Consider the following 24,548-nt stretch of genomic DNA (forward strand, 5'->3'; position numbering starts at 1 on the left):
CAGACAGATGTTAGGGAGAGGGATGGAGTCAGTGGCTAGGGAACGGAGTTTGTGGCGAGGACTGAAAACAATGGCTTTGGTCTTCCCAATATTTAATTGGAGAACATTTCTGCTCATCCAGAACTGGATGTCGGACAAGCAGTTTGACAATTTAGAGACCGTGGAGGGTTCGAGAGAGGTGGTGGTGAGGTAGAGCTGGGTGTCGTCAGCGTACACGTGGAAACTGACGCTGTGTTTTCAGATGATGTCGCCCAGGGGCAACATGTAGATGAGAAATAGGAGGAGGGCCAAGGATAGATCCACACACAAACACACACTACCACACACAAACATATCCACACACAGACACACTTACGCTCCCGCAAAGTATGAAAGTTTGATATCTGGATCTAAGTTTATGTGAAGATCAGAAATTGCGAATCACCAAACAGCCGACTATTGGCTCCAGACTGAGTCCCAACAGTAGAAAAATAACATGCACCATTTCATTGACATTATGCTGCGCAAAATGGATCCAGGTACAATCAGATTGTGGCTTATTCACCTACATTTCCTGCAGCTACAGTTAAAAAGTGTTCAAACAGGCCGATCGATGTTCCTACAAGCAACAAAGCATGAGAGTGCAAGGGACGAGAAAAGGTCGTTTGATCCGTTGAAGCTCGTCCCATTATAGCGTCCAGCTGTATTTTGAACATTCCCTAATGCTTTTGCCTCAACTGTGCCTCATTAACTTTTAAAACACTATTTGGTTTGTGGAAACTGTTCTTGTCTAGTTTACCCAACTGCCCAGATAAATCACACCTGCTGTAAGTAGAGCAAGTGACTTGGCAAGCGTGCCACTCCTTGAGAAATCCAGCAAATGTCTGCACTTACCAGGTAGAGCACAATTTTTTTTTATTCGTTCACGGGATCTGGGCATTACGAGCAAGGCCAGCATTTATTGCCCATCTCTAGTCGCCCTTGAGAAGGTGGTGGTGACCCGCCTTCTTGAACCGCTGCAGTCCAAGTGGTGAAGGTACTCCCACAGTGCTGTTAGGGAGGGAGTTCCAGGATTTTGACCCAGCGATGATGAAGGATTGGTGATATACTTCCAAGTCAGGATGTTGTGTGACTTGGATGGGAACCTGGTGGTGGTGTTGTTCCCATGCGCCTGCTGCCCTTGTCCTTCTAGGTGGAAGAGGTCGCGGGTTTGGGAGGTGCTGCCGAACAAGCCTTGGCGAGTTGCTGCAGTGCATCTTGTAGATGGTACACACTGCAGCCACGGTGCGTCGGTGGTGGAGGGAGTGAATGTTTAAGGTGGTGGATGGGGTGCCAATCAAGCGGGCTGCTTTGTCCTGGATGGTGTAGAGTTTCTTGAGTGTTGTTAGGGCTGCACTCATCCAGGCAAATGGAGAGTATTCCATCACACTCTTTACTTGTGCCTTGTAGATGGTGGAAAGGCTTTGGGGAGTCAGGAGGTGAGACACTCGCCACAGAATACCTAGCCTCTGTAAGAATTCGCAATAATTTACAGTTCTGAAGATTAATTTTTTTGATTAAAGAATCCCTGGGCGTTGTGCTTTTAAATTTCCAGGGATAAAAATGGCTGTCACCACATGGCCGAAGACAAAGGACAATGCTTTGTTTACAAAGCAATTGAATGCTATTAGCATTTGTTTGTATATCGAGTGGATACATCTAAACTGCAGAAGAGACTTTTGGATCTTGAATGAGAATCCGTTTAAGAATTGAATGGGTCTAAATCACCCAGCACTGGACAATAAGGCTGTTGCATTCTCTTTTGTTTCAGCCCAGGGAGCTCCGGAAGACACATTCACCCAGTCTAACCACTTTGAGTTAGCCAATCACAGCTTTCTCTTGTGTATTGGACCCTTTGGGCGGGGAATTTTGCACTCAGCCCTTGCAGGGCAGAACAGCAGGGGGGAGTGGGGGCTCACCATATATAAGATAGTGGCTGAGAAGCTATCTCTCTCTTACTTCGCTGGACCAAAGGTGAGCAGGGTGTTCTGACTCCTCAGCAAAGCAACCTAGTTAAGGAGTTTGGGGGATGGTAATTTAAGGGTGTGGTAAACCACTGTTATAGTTATCACTGTATATTGTTCTCACTGTTCTCACTGTCACATCACTACACGAGGTCGCCTCTTGTCGCACTGTTATACCTGGGCTGACCACCTCCGACTCCGCCCATTACCTGCCCAGGTATAAAGGTAGCTGACTGGCTAGTATTCCTCCCTGTTGGATCGGATCACCCACGAGGGTGGGCTCTGTTATTTAGCCAATAAAAACCTTCAGTTACGTTCTTAACTTGTCGCCTTTTATTGGACTAATTGATAGGCATATCAATTTTATTGACTAAATTTTAAAGATGTCTGATAATGAACAGCAACAGCAAGGAGCTCACCCAGCAGCACAGCAACAGCAGCCTCCAGACAACGGGCCACACCAGCCGGCTTGGCTGCAAGCCTTGAAACCACCATACCTGGATCTAAACCCACAGGCACCAAACTCAGCCAACGACTTCAAACACTGGCTGGACTGCTTCAAATCGTACCTGGAGGAAGCCGTCGTCCCTCAGAGATCCAAACTAAGAGTCCTGAAAGCCCAAGCGAGCCCGAGAGTATATACACTCATCCAGGACATGACTACGTACGACGACGCCATCAACCTACTGAAACAGCAGTAACGGAGCCCGGTAAACTACATGTACACTAGGCATCTCTTAAGATCTCGCCAGCAACAGCCAGGAGAATCGATAGCTGAATTTTCACGAGCGCTGAGACAACTCGGCAGGAACTGTGACTTTAAAGCGGTGACGGCTACTGCGAACATGGAAGACAATGTCCGCGACGCCTTGGTGAGAGGCCTACGTTCCGACTACACACGGCAAAGACTGCTTGAAGCTAAGGACATAGACCTGGACAAGGCCGAAGCCCTCGCCCTCACCCTAGAGGCCACCCAGCAAGACCAGGAAGCGTTTGCCAGGTACTATTCGCGACCCTGGGACTCGGGCCCGACCCCCACCCCACCACCCTTCACAGCGCTGCCCCCGGGACCTACCTCAGCGTCTGCATCACGGATCCGACCGGGCCCGCTAGCCCCGGTACCGGCCCCGACATCAGGCAACCCCGATCGGGCCGCTGGCTGCTTCTTTTGCGGCCAGGAGAAGCATCCGAGGTCGCGCTGCCCAGCCAAAAACTCGACCTGCAAAACCTGCCTCAAGAAAGGCCACTTCTCCAAGGCCTGCAGAAGCAAATCCTCAGAAGCCAGCAGTGCCTCATGCGAACCCTGGGGGCGGCCATCTTTGTGCGGGGCAGCCGAAGCCTGCAGAGCCTCATGGGAAAACCAGGGGCGGCCATCTTTGTGCGGGGCAGCCGAAGCCTGCAGAGCCTCATGGGAACAGCAGGGGCGGCCATCTTTGTGCGGGGCAAACGATTTAAACAGAGCCTCATGTGAACTACGGGGGCCGCCATCTTCGCCGCCATCTTGTCATGACAACGACGCGCTCATCTACACCCTAGCTTCCGTGACCCTGGATCAAGCCCGCCCGCACCACCTGGCCAGCTCAATGATGGACATCAAAGTCAACGGCCACGCCACGACCTGCCTGTTCGACAGCGGAAGCACGGAGAGCTTCATCCACCCAGACACGGTGAGCCACTACTCCCTCCCCGTCCTGCCAACGCGCAGCCGCATCTCGATGGCATCGAGGTCGCACGCCACAGACATCAGCGGCTACTGTGTCGTGACATTGTCGGTTAAAGGGACAGAGTATAAAAATTTTAAACTCCTCGTACTCCCCCAGCTGTGCGCTGCCGTCATACTAGGGCTGGACTTCCAATCCCACCTCCAAAGTGTAACCCTAGCATACGGTGGACCCCTCCCCCCACTCACAGTCGACAACCAGCGAAAGTTAAACCGCCCACCGCGTAACACCTGCAGCCTATCCACCCTCAAGGTACCGCCACCTTCCCTGTTCGCTAACCTCACCCCCGACTGCAAACCTGTCGCTACTAAGAGCAGGCGGTACAGCGCTGGGGACAGAGCCTTCATTAGCTCTGAGGTGCAGCGACTCCTGAAAGAGGGCATTATTGAGGGGAGCAGCAGCCCCTGGCGTGCCCAGGTGGTGGTAGTCAAGACCGGCGACAAAAATCGCCTGGTTATCGACTACAGCCAGACCATAAACAGATACACCCAGCTGGACGCATACCCCCTCCCCCGCATATCGGACATGGTCAATGAGATTGCACAATACCGCGTATTCTCGACCATCGACCTCAAGTCGGCCTACCACCAACTCCCCATCAGCCCGGAGGACAGCCAGTACACCGCCTTCGAGGCGAATGGCCGCCTCTACCAATTCCTTAGGGTCCCCTTTGGTGTCACCAACGGGGTCTCGGTTTTCCAACGGGAGATGGACCGGATGGTTGACCAGAACGGACTACAGGCCACTTTCCCCTATCTCGATAACGTCACCATCTGCGGCCGCAACCGGCAGGACCATGACGTGAATCTGGAGAAATTCCTCCGTACGGCCCAACGGCTGAACCTCACCTACAATAAGGAGAAATGCGTGTTTAACACAGCGCGCCTTGCCATCCTTGGCTGTGTAGTAGAGAACGGAGTCATCGGCCCCGACCCCGAAAGAATGCGCCCTCTCATGGAGCTACCCCTCCCCCACTGTCCAAAAGCACTTAGGAGAACCCTGGGGCTTTTCGCCTACTATGCCCAATGGGTACCCAATTATGCGGACAAAGCCAGACCCCTCCTGAAAACCACATTCTTCCCCCTCACGGAAGAGGCGTGCGCGGCCTTCTCCCTCATTAAGGGAGACATAGCCAAGGCCACAATGCACGCAGTGGATGAGTCAATCCCCTTCCAAGTGGAGAGCGATGCATCCGACTTCGCCCTAGCCGCTACCCTTAACCAGGAGGGTAGGCCGGTAGCCTTCTTCTCAAGGACCCTACAGGGCCCCGAGACCCGACACTCGTCGGTCAAGAAGGAAGCCCAGGCAATTGTGGAGGCAGTACGGCGCTGGAGGCACTACTTGGCAGGCAAACGATTTACCCTCCTCACCGACCAACGCTCGGTTGCCTTCATGTTTAATAACAAGCTGAGGGGCAAGATCAAGAACGACAAAATCTTGAGGTGGAGAATCGAGCTTTCCACCTATGATTATGAGATCTTGTACCGGCCCGGTAAACTGAACGACCCCCCTGATGCTCTTTCACGCATTACATGCGCCAGCGCGCAAAGTGATAGACTTCAGACCCTCCACAATGACCTCTGCCACCCCGGAGTCACCAGACTCTACCATTTCATTAAGGCCCGCAACCTGCCATACTCCATCGAGGAGGTCAGGACCATGACCAGGAACTGCCAGATCTGTGCTGAGTGCAAACCGCACTTCTATAAGCCGGACAGAGCAAGCCTGATCAAGGCCACCCGCCCCTTCGAGCGTCTGAGCATCGACTTCAAGGGGCCCCTACCGTCATCCGACCGTAATGTGTACTTCCTCAACATCGTTGATGAGTACTCCCGTTTCCCCTTTGCCTTCCCCTGCCCAGACATGACCAGTAACACGGTCATTAAATGCCTGAACAAACTCTTCGCCTTGTTCGGGTTCCCGAACTATATACATAGTGACCGGGGCGCCTCCTTCATGAGCGAGGAACTCCGTCAGTTCCTATTGGAGAGGGGTATTGCAGCAAGCAGGACCACCAGCTACAACCCCCGAGGGAACGGCCAGGTGGAAAGAGAGAACGCGACGGTATGGAAGGCCACCCTCTTAGCCTTAAAGTCTAAGGGCCTCCCAACCTCCCGCTGGCAAGAGGTCCTCCCGATTGCGCTGCACTCCATCCGGTCACTACTTTGCACTGCCATTAACACCACCCCCCATGCTCGAATGTTTGTCTTCCCCAGGAAGTCGACTACGGGAACCACCCTACCAACCTGGCTGACCTCTCCGGGACCCGTCTTGCTGCGAAAGCACGTGAGGGCCCATAAAACGGACCCCCTGGTCGAGAAGGTGAACCTCCTGCACGCCAACCCCCAGTACGCCTATGTGGCTTACCCAGACGGACGGGAGGACACTGTCTCCTTACGAGACCTCGCACCCTCACCCCCCCCTCCCAACCCCCCGAGTCCAGCCGAGGTAGACGGCATGCCGGAACCCCACGAGCCTTTGCCGACTACGCAGACACCAGCTTTAACACCGGATAATGTAACACCGCCGCTGCGACGATCGGAGAGGCTAACGAAGCCTCCGGACAGACTGACATACCAGAGCTGGTAATACACTTCACCCCGCCGGACTCTAATCTAAACAAGGGGTGAATGTGGTAAACCACTGTTATAGTTATCACTGTATATTGTTCTCACTGTTCTCACTGTCACATCACTACACGAGGTCGCCTCTTGTCGCACTGTTATACCTGGGCTGACCACCTCCGACTCCGCCCATTACCTGCCCAGGTATAAAGGTAGCTGACTGGCTAGTATTCCTCCCTGTTGGATCGGATCACCCACGAGGGTGGGCTCTGTTATTTAGCCAATAAAAACCTTCAGTTACGTTCTTAACTCGTCGCCTTTTATTGGACTAATTGATAGGCATATCAAAGGGGATATTGCTAAGATTGTTTAACCAACATTGTAATCACTTACCCCTCGTTTTTGCCGTCTGCCTTACCCCATTTTAAGCAATTTTACTGTAATTACTGTGTTCATGTGGGATAGTTTGATATTTTGATTATAGTTTCTTTTAGTTAATAAAACTTGATTTTTTCTCTCACCCAAACTACGTGTCTGTTTTAATATCAATAATTATAAGCCCTGCAGTCAGAACTGGAAGGTGGGGTAGTGATTCGAAACCGCTGTTTTAAAATTGGTTTTATTGGAATTGGTCTGAGTGCAGGCAAAGGCTGCAAGACCAGGAAAATTACTTTAAACCAGTTTAAAGAAGCCCCAGCCTTACACAATGGCGACCGCGGCAGGACTGCAGGCCGTTTTTGATATGATAAGTGGTCTGGATCTAGAGAAAGCATCAGTTATTGTCTTTCTTGCTTTCAGTCTGTGGGCAGCCCTGTGGAAGGTAGTGGCAGTGTGTAAGCTGACCTATTGGGGTATAGGTGGCTGGGCTGGGAAGGGTGAGATGGGAGAGCAGGAGGAGTTTAAAGAGGCCAAGAATCGGGAGTCCCAGCTTGAGAAATGCCAGGCATTTATAGAGTGCCTGGTGCAGGAAGTCACTGAGACCAGGGAAAGTGAGATGAGACTGCGGGAAGAGAATGCCCGCCTCATCTCAGAAGTAAAAGAGCAGGAGGAAAGGTTTAGGGAAGTAAGGACAGCTTATAAGCTGGCCTGCGCCCAAAGGTTTAGTGAAACCATCCCAGAGGCAACACCCAGGGAAAGGCTGGCTAGGGAATTAGAGACCCCAAGACCGCAGCCCACAGCTCCGAGTCTTGAGGAGCTCTGGCAGCGAGGAGGGGTGGACAATGGAGTGGTAGGAGAACACCAGCAGGTCCCGCTAGGCAGGCGGGGACCAGGATCAGTGTACCCCCTCCAACAACGGAGGTACGGTCCGCCCATGAGGAGTGAGCCTGAGAATAGGAATCCTCAGCCCACAGCAAGTTCGAGTTCACAGGCAAGCACTGTGGCTTGTGTGGGGGGAGGAGCCATTCATGTTCAGAGTAAACTGTTTAAGCCAGGGAACAGGGAAGGAGAGTTCTGGGACCCCTGTAGAGCAGGTCCAGTAGCAGAAATCCGGGACAAGGGAGGCACACAGGGGATAGTTTTGGCCCCAGATGAAAGGCAGGTCCAAAATTCCCCAGTTAAAGCCACCTGGGTGAGGGAACATGAGTTTGCTGTCCATGCAAGTTCAAGTTCACCGCCTGTAAAGACAGGCACTGTGGCCTGTTTAAAGGGACCAGCTTCTCAGCCCGCTTCTAGAGTGGTCCCCCCCATGATGTGGGACCCTGGGGGGGCAGGGATAGCAATCCCTCTTGCAGGAGACATAGGGAGGGAGCTGACACCAGGTTTTAAACATGGGGAGGAAAATTTCCAGCCACCAGCAGCGGGTGGTGAGAGTATACCTGTCCCCAGCACAGGAGTGGGCAGGGTAGAGCAGACAAACCCAGAGAGAGATTTGCACCGGCAGGCTGCCAGGTACATTATACAGTGCAGGCTATTTGGACATGGGGGAGAAGGTTCCCAGCCAGCTGGGGCTGTGACCCAAGCTCAGGGTCCGCCAGCCAAAGTTTCCCCCATAGAGACACCCCTCAGAAGGTCTCAGCAGGTGCCCCAGCCTAAGAAAGCATGGTCACCCACTTTACAGTGGAGTAGGGCGGACTCCCGAGCCAGGGAGAAGCCAGAGAACAGAGGCCCCCACTCAACAGCCATAAGCTGCGAGGGACCAGAGACAGGAGGCAGTCCAGCTTTGCTGCAGCCAGCAGCAATCTGCGACAGTGCCAGAGATTAGCCTGGCCGTCCGGAGACGGGCGGCATTTGTATTATAGCTATGTGTGTGAATATAGCATGCTTTTAAGGTGTATTTTAAGTTTGTTGACATAACTAGTCTTAAGTATAAGTTTAAAGAGTTTAAGTTAACATGTGTGCCAAATGTTTGTATTTTTGGTCCGAGGTCGAGGGACCCGACCATGTCTCCACCTAAGGCAGCAGGCCAGTGAGACCTGGCTGCATGTCCCTTTTAAGTTTTTGCAGGAGATGGGAAAATGAAGCAGCCATGTTCGCCCAGCCCGAGCTGGACATCGAATGAAGATACAGAATGTTGGGGATCACCTCGCCACTGGACGAATCCAGGAGACCCCGCAGCAATCTTCGGGAAAAACCGGACAGAGTCCGGAGGAACTTGCCTACTCCTCCTACGGGGAGGAGATGGCTCCAGCTGGGTGGGGCACGGCCCCCAACCCAGCACTATCCTGACCGAAGTTCACTTGCAGGAGACCTCGCTGTTGAGGAGTCACGATGGGGATGCGCGGGCGCCTTGTGATAGGGACGCGTTCCCCGGGGGTGGGTGGTGATGGCCCGGGAATGATTGTATAGAGGAGGGGGAGACCCAAGAGTTGCGTGGGTGTGGTCGGGGGGAGAGAGGAACTCACCCGGGGGCCCACGGGCAAAGAGGATAAGTGTGGCTGGGAAGGATGAGTGGGTGGCCGGATCAGTGTGGGGCCAGGGAGAGCCGCCACACAGGCACCCATCATTTTCTGCAGCCAGTCAAGGGAAGATGGGAGGGGGAGGGACTGGGAGTCATGAGATCCCACACTCCCCGGTCTCGGTCTGTGCCAAGGTAATTTTTAAACATGAGGGGTACCCTGCCTCCACAAAAGGACAAGGGAACGGCTCGGGGCTGGCGGAGCAGACCGGTCTGTAAATCCATTCTGCCTGTTTTAAAGTTTAAGATGATCAAAGGGGGGTGGAAGGTACTTTTACTGCCCGAGTGGGAGGAGCAATGCCCACTCGAATTTCGTGACCCATCATCGGCACATGATGATCGGGGTTCATTTAAGCATGTTGTTTAATGATTTTTTGTATTTTGTGTTGCAGCCCCAAGTTGAGCAGAGGCGTAGGATCCTCTCCATGCTTGGGACCAGTTTGTGACAACTCCAATTTGAGCAGAGGCGTAGGACCCTCTCCGTGCTTGGGATCATTTTGATTACATTGTGTAACTAAGATTGCAATATTTTGTAATAACTTATGATGTAAAAAAGTGATAGTAAATTTGGTTTACACTGTATAATTTTACAAGCGTGTAGGGGTATGAGACCCCTTGTTGAAAACTGAAGTATCTGTAAGATGCCTACCGTACCATGGTTTTTTATCTTGAATTTAAGGGGAATAGACGGGATGGGGATCAGTGGCAGATAGCTATTAGGTAAATACAGGGGATGGTTGTTTGTGAGGGGTCAGAAATTATTGCTCATTTCTTCAGGAGGATACTACAAGCAAGCTGGAAGTATCCAAGGGCGGACTGTAAGAATTCGCAATAATTTACAGTTCTGAAGATTCATTTTTTTGATTAAAGAATCCCTGGGTGTTGTGCTTTTAAATTTCCAGGGATAAAAATGGCTGTCACCACATGGCCGAAGACAAAAGACAATGCTTTGTTTGCAAAGCAATTGAATGCTATTAGCATTTGTTTGTATATTGAGTGGATACATCTAAACTGCAGAAGAGACTTTTGGACCTTGAATGAGAAACCGTTTAAGAATTGAATGGGTCTAAATCACCCAGCACTGGACAATAGGGCTGTTGCATTCTCTTTTGTTTCAGCCCAGGGAGCTCCGGAAGACACATTCACCCAGTCTAACCACTCTGAGTTAGCCAATCACAGCTTTCTCTTGTGTATTGGACCCTTTGGGCGGGGAATTTTGCACACAGCCCTTGCAGGGCAGAACAGCAGGGGGGAGGGGGGGGCTCACCAGATATATAAGATAGCTGCTGAGAAGCTATCTCTCTCTTTACTTCCTGGGACCATAGGTGAGCCTCTCTCTCTCTCTCTCTCTCACTTTGCTGGACCATAGGTGAGCAGGGTGTTCCGACTCCTCAACAAGGCAACCTAGTTAAAGAGTTTGGGGGATGGTGATTTAAGGGGATATTGCTAAGATTGTTTAACCAACATTGTAGTCACTTACCCCTCGTTTTTGCCATCTGCCTTACCCCATTTTAAGCAATTTTACTGTAATTACTGTGTTTGTGTGGGATAGTTTGATAGTGTGGCGTTGCCACATTGGGGAAACACTGTGTGTATGTAGATAAACCTGTATAATCCCCTTTTAACTGCTGTATTCCCCTCCCCCCGCAAGACAGTTGCAAGCTGAGAGGAATAAGGCATGTTCAGACTTGCCTGCTGCTGAGAGAAGGAAAACCAATCAGGTTCCAGCAGGTGACCAATCCGTGAGTCATCACAGGTTCGCGGGCTTTACGAATTCAGGACTGTATTGTGAGAGTTGGAGTAAAGACCTATTTCTTGTAGCTCGCTGTGTTGCCTATTTCTTTACGCGGGAGACCGTAGTCCCCCACATTGGTGACCCCGAATGTCGGCGGCCGAAGCCCCCGACTCACGCAGCCCTACAGAGGCCAGCAACGACCCGACGGCAACCAGCAGCAGCCCGATGTCGGCCGGCACCGCGTCCTTGAAGCTCCCCACCTTCTGGGAACACCAAGCATCAGCTTGGTTCGCGCACTCGGAGGCCCAATTCACCCTTCGCAGGGTTCAAGACGATGAAGAAAGGTACCTCCACGTAGTCTCAGCACTAGCAAGCTCCACCGCCCCCGAGATTCTCGACCGGCTGGGGAACCCACCACAGACCGGCAAGTACTCAACCATTAAGGGCTGCTTGCTGCAGGCTTACGGCCTGTCCAGGGAGGAGAGGGCCCGCGGGCTTCTCTCACTACCAGGCCTCGGCGACTCTACCCCGACCCAGTTGATGAGCCGGATGCTTGCGCTCCTGGGCTCTGAACCGCAGTGCTTCTTGTTTCGGGCCCTTTTCCTCAGCCTGCTTCCTCAGCAGGTACAGACTGCCCTCGCGGGATCCCCGATCACGGACTGCGTACAACTGGCAGCCGCCGCGGACAAAGTCTTCGCCGTCGCCCAACTCGGCTGTGCAGCCGCGAGGCTCCCCGACACCACCGAGCGCGCGCCGCCACGCCAGGCCGCAGAACTATGCTACTACCACGCGCGTTTCGGCCACAAGGCCCAACGCTGCAGAGCACCCTGCTCTTTCGATCAAACCAAGATGGCCGCCCGGCCCAACGCAATATTTTGATTATAGTTTCTTTTAGTTAATAAAACTTGATTTTTTTCTCTCATCCAAACTATGTGTCTGTTTTAATATCAATAATTATAAGTCCTGCAGTCAGAACTGGAAGGTGGGGTAGCGATTCGAAACCGCTGTTTTAAAATTGGTTTTATTGGAATTGGTCAGACTGCAGGCAAAGGTTGCAAGACCAGGAAAATTACTTTAATCCAGTTTAAAGAAGCCCCAGCCTTACACTCTGACCTGCTCTCATTGCCACATTATTTATGTGGCTGGTCCAGTTAAGCTTCTGGTCAATGGTGGCCCCCAGGATATTGATGGTGGGGGATTCGGTGATGGTAATACCATTGAATGTCAAGGGGAGGTAGTTAGACTCTCGCTTGTTGGAGACAGTCATTGCCTGGCACTTCTGTGGCGCGAATGTTACCTGCCACTTATCAGCCCAAACCTGAACGTTGTCCAGGTTTTGTTGCCTGCGGGCATGGACTACTTCATTATCTGAGGAGTTGTGAATGGCGCTGAACACTGTCATCAGTGAACATCCCCACTTCTGACCTTATGTTGGAGGAAAGGTCATTGATGAAGCAGCTGAAGATACTACCCGAGTACCTTAATTTTGCTCTAAAGCTCTGCTGCGCTTAACCTAACTCTCACCAAGTCCTGTTCACCCATCACCCCTTGTGCTCTCTGACTTACTTTGGCTCCCGTTCCACCAATGCCTCAATGTGTCAGCCATGGCTCAGTGGGTAACACTCCCACCTCTGAACCAGAAGGTGGCGTGGTTCAAGTCTCACTCCAGGGACTTAGGCACAAAAATCTAGGCTGACACGCCAGTGCAGTACTGAGGGAGTGCTACATTGTCGGAGGTGCCGTCTTTCGCATGAGTCGTTAGCCCGAGGCCCCTCAGGTGGACATAAAAGACCCCACGGCACTATTTCGAAGAAGAGCAGGGGAGCTCTCCCTGGTGTCCTGGTCAATATTTATCCCTCAATCAGCATCACTAAAACAGATTATCTGGTCATTATCACATTGCTGTTTGTGGGAGCTTGCTGTGTGCAAATTGGCCACTGTGTTCCCTACATTACAACAGTGACTACACACCAAATGTATTTGCAAAAACTCAGCAGGCCAGGCAGCATCCGTGGAGAGAGAAACAGAGTTAACGTTTCAGGCCTGGGACCCTTCATCAGAACTGATGAAGGGTCCCAGACCTGAAACGTTAACTCTGTTTCTCTCTCCACGGATGCTGCCCTGGCCTGTTGAGTTTTTCCAGCGTTTCCTGTTCTTATTTCAGATTTCCAGCATCCGCAGTATTTTGCTATTATACTCCAAAAGTATTTCCTTGGCTGTAAAGCTCTTTGAGACGTCCGGTGGTCGTGAAAGGTGCCATATAAATCCAAGTCTTTCTTTCTTTTAACATTCTTATCCTCATGTTCAAATCACTGCAACCTCCTCCAGCTCAACAACCCTCCGAAATATCAGCGCTCCTCCAATTCTTGCCTCTCGCGCAGCCCCCGCTTCCTTCGTCCCACCATTGGCGGCCGTGCCTTCAACAGTCTAGGCCCTAAGCTCTGGAATTCCCTCCCTAAACCTTTCCTCCTCGCCGCCTCCCTCTCCTCCATTAACACGCTGTTGAAAACCTACCTCTTTGACCAAGCTTTTGGTCACCTGTCCTAATGTATCTTCAGTGGCTCGGTGTCAATTTTTGTCTGATTTATGCTTCTGTGAAACGCCTTGGGATGTTTTACTACGTTAAAGGCGCTATATAAATGCAAGTTGTTGTTGTTTTTGTTGTGTAATAGTAATGGGGACGTTGCAGATGTTGGTTACTGGGTGGATCTGAATGCTAACAAATCACTTGCCCTAGACACAAGCGAAGGGCAATGTACCACAAAAACATACGACACATTGGTATGGCACGAGTACATAACAATGGGCCAGAAATTTGGGTCCCCACGGGTGAGTACGCGCTGGATACTCACGCATAGGCCCAACGAAAGTGCCGGTTTCGTGCATGCACTGCGCATGCGCGGGAAACCGGAACTTCCGTTCCCTTAAAGGAAGGGGTTCACAGGTCGAACGCCTGGAACTTCCGTTTTTTTTACAGGTTTCTCCGGGAGGGTAAGTCTCCAGCAGCTATGCTTTTAAAAAGCAGTCACAAGGCCTGCTTTTAACAAGGTAAGTGGTGAATTAAGTAAAATTAAAACATTTTTTCCACAGGTTTATTATGTTTAAATACTTTAAAGAAAGGTAAGTTTATTTTTAGCCCCGTTAAAAACTGTAATTAATTTTTTCAAAAATTTTAATTATTGTTTAAAGTAGTTATTTTATGTAATTTATAGTTATTTTAAAAATGTGATTAAAAAAAAAATTTATTTGAAGTTTTAGTTATGTTTTGGGGCCAAACTCGTTTCATAGATTTGACAGGTCTTCCTGTCAAATCTATGAATAGAGATTCCCTGCTACGATTGGCTCTCCATGACCCACGTGATCCCAGGGGACGCTTCGAACTAACTGCGCCCCTGGGATACGCAAGCACTGCGCGCTGGCAGTTGGAGCAGGCCCAGGATCGGAATCCCACGCGGGCTCACAGCACAACGGCCGGCACGCTAGGTAAGTGCAGGTCGAGGGCTTGCACCCGTGGGAAGCCTCCGACCTGAATTTCTGGCCCAGTACTATCAGCTTGGCTCATGTAAAAAGTTGTGGGTTCGAGACCCACTCCAGGTCTTGAGCGCATACATCTAGGCTGACACACCCAGGGCAGTGCTGAGGGGTGCCGCACTGCCGGACGTGCCATCTTTTGGATGAGACGTTAAACCGAGGCCCCATCTGCCCTCTCAGGCGGACGTAAAAGATCCCATGGTACTTTTTTTTGAAGGTGAGCATCGAGCTCTTCTGGTGTCCCGGCCAACATGCTTCCCTCAACCAACACCAAAAGAACTGCAATAACAACAGAAAATGCTGGAAATGCTCAGCAGGTCGGGCAGCATCCGTGGAGAGAGAAACAGAGTTAGCGTTTCGGATCTGTGACCCTTCGTCAGAGCTGGAAAAAGTTAGAGATGTAACAGATTTTAAGAAAGTGTAGGGGCAGGGAAAGGGGGGAGAGGAGGAAAGAACAAAACGGAAGGTCTGTGATAGGGTGGAAGGCAGGAGCGGTCAAATGTTGCAAATGGGGATGGCAGAATCATCAACAGCTGCCGCCCGAAAAAATAGGGGCAGAGGTTATGGTCTGAAACTGTTGAACTCAGTATTGAGTCCAGCAGGCTGTAAAGTGCCTAATCGAAAGATGAGGTGCTGTTCCTCGAGCTCACGTTGAGCTTCATTGGGCAACAGTGTAAGAGGCCGAGGTCAGAGAGGTCAGAGGAGGAAGAAGAAAAGAAGTGGTCATTCTTGCAATTGCTGCTTGTTGGATCGCGCTGTGCACAATTGGCTGTGGCGTTCGTGTAAAACAAAAAACCAATGGTGACTGCACTTCAGTTTTGGTTTACCAATCCAAAATAAATTCAGCCGTGGGCTATATGTACTGCCAGCGAGGTGCTTCGGGACATCTTGAGGGTGTGGAAGGCTTCATATAAATGTGAGGCTGTGGCAGAACCACTGAATGACTCTGGCTAACTGTATATAATTCTCTTTAACGATGTTCTAACACCAGCATAAACCTGTACCATTGTGTTAGGCATTACTGTGTTTTGTATATAGAGTTTGCATGTACGGGGCGTGGCCCCTTTAAGAGCGCGGGACAACGCGGGTAAACGCGATGACGTCACGTCGCAAACCACGGGGCTGCCCAGGCAGTCCTCGTGGCATCTCCGTTGAGTAAAGACCTGTTTAATTGTTCTCCTGTGTCGATCTCCGTTATTCGTAGGATTTCGTTAATTCCTACATTGGTGACCCCGTTTTTGTGAATGTTTTCACAAAAGAAGAGCACAGCATGGAAGCGAACGCCATTTCGTTAAAGCTACCGCAGTTCTGGGAGCAGCAAGCGCCCTCGTGGTTTATTCAGGTCGAGGCCCAGTTCGCCCTGAGGAACATCGATGCGGATCAGACCAAGTACCTTTATGTGGTCTCCGCACTCGACAGCTCTACCGCCTCTCGGATCGTCAGCCTCCTCGAAAACCCCCCAACGGAGCGCAAGTAGGAAACCCTCAAAGCGCGGTTACTGCAGGTTTTCGGGCTCACAAAATCGGAGCGCGCCCGTTGATTACTCACTATGCCCGGGCTCGGGGACTCCAAGCCTTCAGAGTTGATGAGCCAAATGCTCACACTCCTGGGCTCAGAACGGGAATGTTTCCTATTCCGCGAGATTTTCCTCAGCCAACTGCCTGAACAGGTACAAGCTGCCCTGGCCAGATCTGAAATTGAAGACTGCACAACACTCGCTGCGGAGGCTGACAAAATTTTCGCTGTAACTCGGCAGTACTGCGCCGCCATGAGGCACCCACCCCCCGCAGACACCGCCCCAGCTCGTCAGCCTGCTGGGCTGTGTTTCTACCACGCGCAGTTCGGCGCAAAGGCGAAGCATTGCCGCCCTCCCTGCAGTTTTCCCCAACAAACCAAACAGCAACTGACACTGCGACCACCAAGGAACGGGTCTAACGGGCACCCCGCGGCCGCGATGGCGATCGGCAACGCGGGAAAATTGCTGTTCATCACTGATACTCTCTCCGGTCGTCATTTTCTGTGCGACACCGGAGCGCAGTGCAGCATTTTACCTGCGTCCGCCCATGTTGTGCAGACGGGGAATCACGGCCCCGCCCTTGAAGCGGCCAATGGCGGCACAATTCGGACCTTCGGCAGACGGCGAGTGGAGTTGTGCCTCGGGGGGCAACGTTTTCACTGGGAGTTTGTTACGGCCAAAGTTTCCCAGCCCCTCCTCGGCGTGGATTTCCTGTGCGCCAACAGCCTCCTGGTCGACGTTAGGAACTGGCGGCTGATCAACACAGCAACTTTTAATTCTCTTCCGTGTTACCGCAGTAACACTTCGTCGCGCACCGTCTCCTGTGCGTTCCTGACTCCTGATGAGTTCGCTCGCCTGCTCGGTGAATTCCCCGACCTGACAAGACCCACGTTCTCCTCCACAGCCATGAAACATGGTGTGGAACACCACATCACCACCAACGGCCCCCCGGTCTACGCGCGGGCCCGGCGCCTGGAACCTGGCAAGCTGGCGGTCGCAAAGGCGGAGTTTGCAACCATGGAACGGTTAGGGATTATTTGCCGGTCAAATAGTCCCTGGTCTTCACCCCTCCATATCATCCTGAAGCCTGGCGGCGGATGGCGGCCATGCGGCGACTATCGACGCCTAAACGACGCCACCACTCCTGATCGGTACCCGATCCCCCACATTCAGGATTTCTCTGCCCATTTGGCCCCGGAGTGGAGAAACTACGCCATGTTCTTCGCAGCCTTCAACATGTCATCGATGACGATGAACACCTTGCTAAGGCCATCCCCACGCCTCCACTACTCGCTTTCAAACAGCCACCTAACCTCAAACAGACCATCGTTCGCAGCAAATTACCCAGCTTTCAGGAGAACAGCAACCACGACACCACACAACCCTGCCACAGCAACCTCTGCAAGACATACCAGATCATCAACACAGATACCATCATCACACGTGAGGACACCACCCACCAGGTACATGGTACATACTCATGTGACTCGGCCAATGTTGTCTACCTCATACGTTGCAGGAAAGGATGCCCCGGAGCATGGTACATCGGCGAGACCATGCAGGCACTGCGACAACGGATGAACGGACACCGCGCAACAATCACCAGGCAGGAGTGTTCCCTCCCAGTCGCGGAACACTTCAGCAGTCAAGGACATTCAGCCTCCGATCTTCGGGTAAGCAGTCTCCAAGGCGGCCTTCGAGACACACGACAACGCAAAATCGTCGAGCAGAAACTGATAGCCAAGTTCCGCACCCATGAGGACGGCCTCAACCGAGATCTTGGGTCCATGTCATGCTACATGTAACCCCACCTGATGCAGGGTCATCCAGACTCGAGTCGACATTGGCTTGTTCTCTCCACACAGATGCAGCCGGACCTGCTGTGATTTCCAGCAAAAAAAAATGTTTTTGTCTGTTTTTTTGTTTTTCATACAGACCCCAGCATCTGCAATATTAGACCCCTTGTGACCCCACCTCATTGTTCTTTTATGTAATGTTTTCCTGACTGACCTGTTTGGACACCATTCACACCTTTGATTGCTGTGATTATCTCTCTGCCGAGGTGTGATAAATGGCAGTTGGCAAGATTACCTGTAAACATCTGACATTATTCTCTGACTATATAAGCTGTGTCTTTATGCATTTCTCCACTTCACCTGACGAAGGAACAGCGCTCCGAAAGCTTGTGATTTCAAATAAAGCTGTTGGACTATAACCTGGTGTTGTGTGACTTCTTACATTTGGCAGGGAACACCGTGTTCTCAAAAGTCGACCTCGTCCGGGGCTACCACCAGGTCCCAGTTCATCCACAAGACGTCCAGAAGACCGCAGTCATCACCCCATTCGGCCTCTTCGAGTTTTTACTAATGCCGTTTGGGTTAAAAAACGCCGCCCAGGCTTTCCAACACCTGATGGACTCTGTGCTGCGGGACCTCAAATTCCTCTTCGTTTACCTAGATGATATTCCAATTGCCAGTCCTACTAAGGAAGAATATACCTGTCACCTACGCACCCTTTTTCGACGCCTCAGCCAACACGGCCTGATTATCAACCCGGCCAAGTGTCAGTTTGGCCTGCACCAAATTGACTTCCTGGGGCATCGCATCACCTCAGAGGGAGCGGTTCCTTTACCTTCGAAAGTAGAGGCGGTGACATCCTTTCCACGCCCGCAGAACATAAAGGCCCTGCAGGAATCCCTAGGCATGGTAAACTTTTACCACCGTTTCGTGCCTAAGGCGGCACTACTCATGCAGCCCCTGTACGAGGCCCTCAAGGGCAAGACTGGCAAGAACCCGGTAGACTTGACGGATGACATGGCCCGAGCGTTCGCCGACACCAAAAGCGCCTTAGCCAACGTGACTATGCTGGCACACCCGCTGCCAGGAGCCACCGTCGCCCTCACCACCGACGCGTCGGACTATGCAGTTGGTGCCGTGCAACAGCAGTGGGTGAACGGGACGTGGCAGCCGTTGGCATTCTTCAGCCGTCAACTACGGCAGAACGAGAGAGCATACAGCACGTTCGACCGGGAGTTGCTCGCCCTTTTTCTGGCCATCCGCCATTTTCGGTTCCTCCTGGAAGGACGTCCTTTCACCGCCTTTGTGGACCATAAGCCGCTAACCTTTGCAATGGCCAGGACTGCCGAACCGTGGTCAGCCCGACAGCAGCGTCAACTGACCTACATATCCGAATTCACCACAGATATACAGCACGTGACTGGTAAGGACAACCTGGTGGCAGACTGCCTCTCCTGCGCGATCGTCAATACGGTTCATTTGGGCATCGACTACGCCATCATGGCAGCGGACCAAGCCTCAGACCTGGAAGTCCAAGCTTACAGAACGGCCATCACTGGCCTCCAGTTGGCCGACGTCAAGTTCCATTCGGGAGGTACCACGCTGTTGTGTGACGTCTCCGTACAGGATCCTCGCCCTGTCGTGCCGGTCGTCTGGCGCCGCAAAGTGTTCGACGCCATACATAGGTTGTCACACCCAGGAATGAAGGCCTCTCAGAAACTGATGTCAGCAAAATTTGTATGGCATGGCATGCATAAAGATGTCCGCGACTGGGTCAACACCTGCGTGGTCTGCTAAAAGGCCAAGGTACAGCGCCACATCAAAGCTCCGTTGGCCACCTTCACAGTTCCGGAGCGACGTTTTGACCATGTCAACGTGGACCTGGTAGGACCACTCCCACCCTCCCATGGTTTTTCACACATCCTGACCATGGTTGACTGCACCACCAGATGGCTGGAGGTGGTCCCCCTGTCATCCACTACTTTGGCGGACGTGGCCAGGGCGTTCATTTCCTCCTGGATCGCCCGTTTCGGAGTGCCCGCAGATATTTCGTCAGACAGGGGACTGCAGTTTTCCTCCGAACTCTGGAATGCAGTGGCCCAAGGACTCGGTGTCAAATTGCACTGCACCACAGCCTACCACCCACAGGCGAATAGCCTTTGCGAAAGCTTCCACTGGCCAATGAAAGCAGCCCTGAGGGCCAGCCTCCAGGACGCTGGATGGGCAGACAAGCTACCATGGGTCGTGTTGGGCCTTCGCACAGCCCCCAAAGAAGACCTTCACTCTTCATCAGCGGAGCTTGTGTATGGTCAGCTGCCTTGAGTCTCGGGGGACTTCCTACCAATGTCGACGGAGCTTGCTAGTCACCAAGAGGCGGCCAGATGTTTCGCACCGGTGCCCACTTCGCACCACGGGCTGCAGAGGTCACACGTTCCCACGGAGCTTCACAAGGCTGAATACGTTTTTATTCGCCATGACGCACATAGGGATCCGCTGAAGGCCCCATATACCGGTCCCTTCCGCATGTTGGAAGCAGGGGACAAAACCTTCACGGTAGATGTCGGTGGTAAACCAGACCACATTTCGGTTGACCGCTTAAAGCCAGCACATTTAGACCTCAACCGCCCCATCGAGTCAGCACAACCGCCGAGACGGGGTCGGCCACCCATTGTCGTTACGGCAGACCAAGTGCGACTGCCCGCCAGACCGCCATCCGCCCTGCAGCCTCCGCCTCGAGAGTACAGGAGTCGTTCTGACAGGCTCGTCAGACCCCCTCACCGTTTGACTTTGTCCGTTAAAGCGAATTCTGGGGGGGCTCATGTGCCAGAACGACTGAATGACTCTGGCTAACTGTATATAATTCTCTTTAACGATGTTCTAACACCAGCCTAAACCTGTATCATTGTGTTAGGCATTACTGTGTTTTGTATATAGAGTTTGCATATACGGGGCGTGGCCCCTTTAAGAGCGCGGGTAAACGCGATGATGTCACGTCATAAACCACGGGGCTGCCCAGGCAGTCCTCCGTTGAGTAAAGACCTGTTTAATTGCTCTCCTGTGTCGATCTCCGTTATTCGTAGGAATTCGTTAATTCCTACAAGGCATTTTTTTTTGCTTTGCTCAACATGAATACAACAGTAAGTAAATACTGCAGCAAATGACCCCTGCCACATCGATACAGCACTGCAGTGACAGCATTGCAGTGTCAGTCTATTAAGAGAGCTCCATAGAAACAACACCCTTGTACTTCATACCTTAAGCCCACAGTCCCAAATACCTGGTCGGCAATCGTTAAAAGATCGGTCGTTCTCAGTACCTATTTTATGCATTGTAATCTGCCAGTTTATATCAATGCAGATAAGTTACTACTGCTGTCCACGTGCTAAATCAAACTGGAGGAAGTTAAGATCTGGCTGACTTTGCCTCTTTGCTTTTGTTTATGCTGAGCATTGCCAAAGCCCCTTAAATTGGCACGGAGTTCCAATTGGCCGGGGCCAATGCACGCAGAGTGTCAGGATGACCTAATTTTTATATGCAGCAGAATAGAGGCAACACAAAGTAGCTGCTGATCTACCGCAGCCCCAGAACAGGTATAGCTAATGCAACAAGCTCACAGTATCTGGGATTCCGGCAACAACACGACTATCAACTATCAGACCATGGGAGAGCCGCGTGAAGTGTGCGATCTTAAAGCTGAACTACTCTTTCACTTTGCGACACGTTTCCCTTGCTCTTTGTTCATTTTTCTTAATAGGCTTTTACTCTGTCACATCCCACCGCCTCCAATCCCCCCTCTCCACCCGCCACCCCGCCCCCCCCCCCACCCCCCCCAACCCTCACACTTTCTCTTCCCACAACTCTCTATCTGCCCCGAGAATTCTCCCCGGTGTCCTGGCCAATATTTAATCCTCAGTCAACTTCACTAGAATAGATTATCTGGTCATTATCACATTGCTGTTTGTGGGAGCTTGCTGTGTGCAATTTGGCTGCTGCATTTCCCACATTACATAAAAACTAGGAGCAGGAGTAGGCCATTTGGCCCTTCGAGCCTGCCCCGCCATTCAATAAGATCATGGCTGATCATCAACCTCATCTCCACTTTCCTGCACTATCCCCATATCCCTTGATTCACTTAATATTCAAAAATCTATCGATCTCTGTCTTGAATATACTCAACGACTGAGCCTCCACTGCCCTCTGGGGTAGAGAATTCCAAAGATTCACCACTCTCTGAGTGAAGAAATTTCTCCTCATCTCAGTCCTAAATGGCCGACCCCTTATTCTGAGACTGTGACCCCTGGTTCTAGATGCCCAGCCAGAGGAAACACCCACCCAACATCCACTCAATTCAATTCAATTCAAATCAAATCACTTTATTGGCATGATAAGGTACATCTTATGTTGCCAAAGCATCGAAAAACATTTATGGTTGAACACATAAACGCAGATCTATTCATACAGTGTATAAACAGATATATCCCTGAGTGTATAAATATACATTCATATAATTTGTATATACTCTTTTCTTAGGTTTACTGGTTGTCCCTCTGTTTATGGCAAGCTGTAACATAGTGTGCCGCTAAGGTTACACAATTTCTCTGTTCCCCTAGTAGGTATGGGAGTTTTTGGTCGTCATTCAAATTTCTGAATTCAGGGCATATTTTTGTGAATTTTTGGTAGAAATCCTCCCTGATGCCCTGATATTTTCCACAAGCTGTGAGGAAGTGCCTCTCTGTCTCCACCACTCCCTGACTGCAGTGAGAGCATATCCTGTCCTCTCTTGGCAGCCGGGTCTGTCTGTGTCTGCCTTTTTCGATGGCCAGGCTATGTTCATTAAGTCTGTACCTTGTCAAGGTTTTTCTCAGTTTGCTATCCTTTACCATGGTCAGGTATTCAGCCATGTTGTACTGTCTGTTTAGGGCCAAGTAGCAATTGAGTTTGTTTTGGGTTTTTGTTGTTTCTGCCCAATATGACAGGTATTTTTCCTTTTGCTTAGTGACAATTGTGTTGGGTCGAATTCTCTGTGCTACGATGTCACTGTCCTGGGGCTGGTTATTGTTAGTAGTGTTAGTAGTTAATTCACTGAGTCCCAGGACTAGTTGACTGAGGGTATTCTTCTTTATGGTCCTCTCTTGGCATTTCAGGGCTTCGTAATGATAGCAGTGGGGGTTGCTCATTTTTAGGTGTTTCCAAAATTTGGTGGCTCTTTTTTGGATAGTAATTATTAATGGATATTGGCCTAGTTCTGCCCTGCATGCATTGTTTACGGTTTTCCTTTGAGTCCGGAGGATACCTTTACAGAATTCTGCATGTAAGATCTCAATTGGGTGTTTGTCCCATTTTGCAAATTCTTGTTGTGTTAGCGGTCCCCACACCTCACTGCCATAGAGTGCAATTGGTTCAATTACTGATTTAAAATTTTTGAGCCAAATGCTAATTGGGATTTCTATTTGGATTGATTTTTTAATGGCATAGAAAGCCCTTCTAGCTTTCTCTTTCAGTTCATTCACAGCCAGATGAAAATTTCCCGTAGAGCTGATTTTTAAACCCAAGTATGTGTAGTTAGTGGTTTGTTCAATTTTAGTTGTTCCTAATGTGAAATTTATTCTGGGTCCCTGATGTCTGGATCTTTGCTGGAACACAAGGACTTTGGTTTTTTGGGGGTTTATTGTCAGGGCCCAGGTCTGACAGAATGACTCCAGCAGATCCAGGTTCTGCTGTAGACCCTCCTTAGTTGGTGACAGCAGAACCAGGTCATCTGCATAGAGGAGGAATTTAACCTTGGATTCATATAGGGTGAGGCCGGGTGCTGTAGATTGTTCAAGTAGTTTTGCCAATTCATTTATGTAAATATTAAAGAGTGTCGGTGAGATGGGCGAGCCCTGCGTCACACCACGCCCCTGTGGGAAGTATTTTGTTTGTTTGTCTCCAATTTTAACTGCACATTTATTGTTTGTATACATTGATTTAATTACATCATATGTTTTTCCCCCTACACCACTTTCAATAAGTTTCAAGAATAGACCGTCGTGCCAGATAGAATCGAAGGCCTTCTGGAAATCTATAAAGCAGGCAAAAATTTTGCTTTTGTTTTGATGAACATGTTTGTCAATTAGGGTCTGTAGGGTGAAGATATGATCTGATGTTCTATAGTTTGGAAGGAATCCAATTTGGCTTTTACTCAAGACATTGTGCTCCTCAAGGAAGTTTATAAGTCTTTTGTTTATGATACTACAGAAAACCTTCCCCAGGTTACTGTTTACACAGATGCCTCGATAGTTATTTGGGTCAATTTTGTCCCCACTTTTGTATATGGGCGTTATGAGTCCTTTGTTCCAGATATCAGGGAAGTAACCGACACTCAGAACCAAGTTGAAGAGTTTCAGTATAGCCAATTTCATTTTATCGTCCGTGTGTTTAATCATCTCGCTTAGGATGCCGTCTGCCCCGCAAGCTTTTCCTGGTCGCAGGTCCTTGAGTTTTTCAATTAGCTCTTTTTCAGATATTATGGGGTCTATCGGGTTTTGGTTATCTTTTATGGCAAATTCGAGCTTTTCCAGTTTTTCGCATATTTGGTATTGCTCTGGGCTTAGTGTGTTTTTCTGGTATAATTTTTCAAAATGGTTTTCCCATGTGTCTCCGTTTTGAATGGCCAATTTGTCGTGTTGTTTTTTGGGTAATGTATTCCAGTTGTCCCAGAAACAATTAGAATCAATGGATTCCTCAATGGAGATGAGTGTATTCTTAATATACTGCTCTTTCTTGGTTCTGAGTGTGTTTTTGTATTGTGTTAGTGCCTGACAATAA

Source organism: Somniosus microcephalus, chromosome 1 (genome assembly GCF_052327205.1).
Source record: "Somniosus microcephalus isolate GS21.2 chromosome 1, FLI_Smic_1.0, whole genome shotgun sequence".
In the NCBI taxonomy this organism is placed as follows: domain Eukaryota; kingdom Metazoa; phylum Chordata; class Chondrichthyes; order Squaliformes; family Somniosidae; genus Somniosus; species Somniosus microcephalus.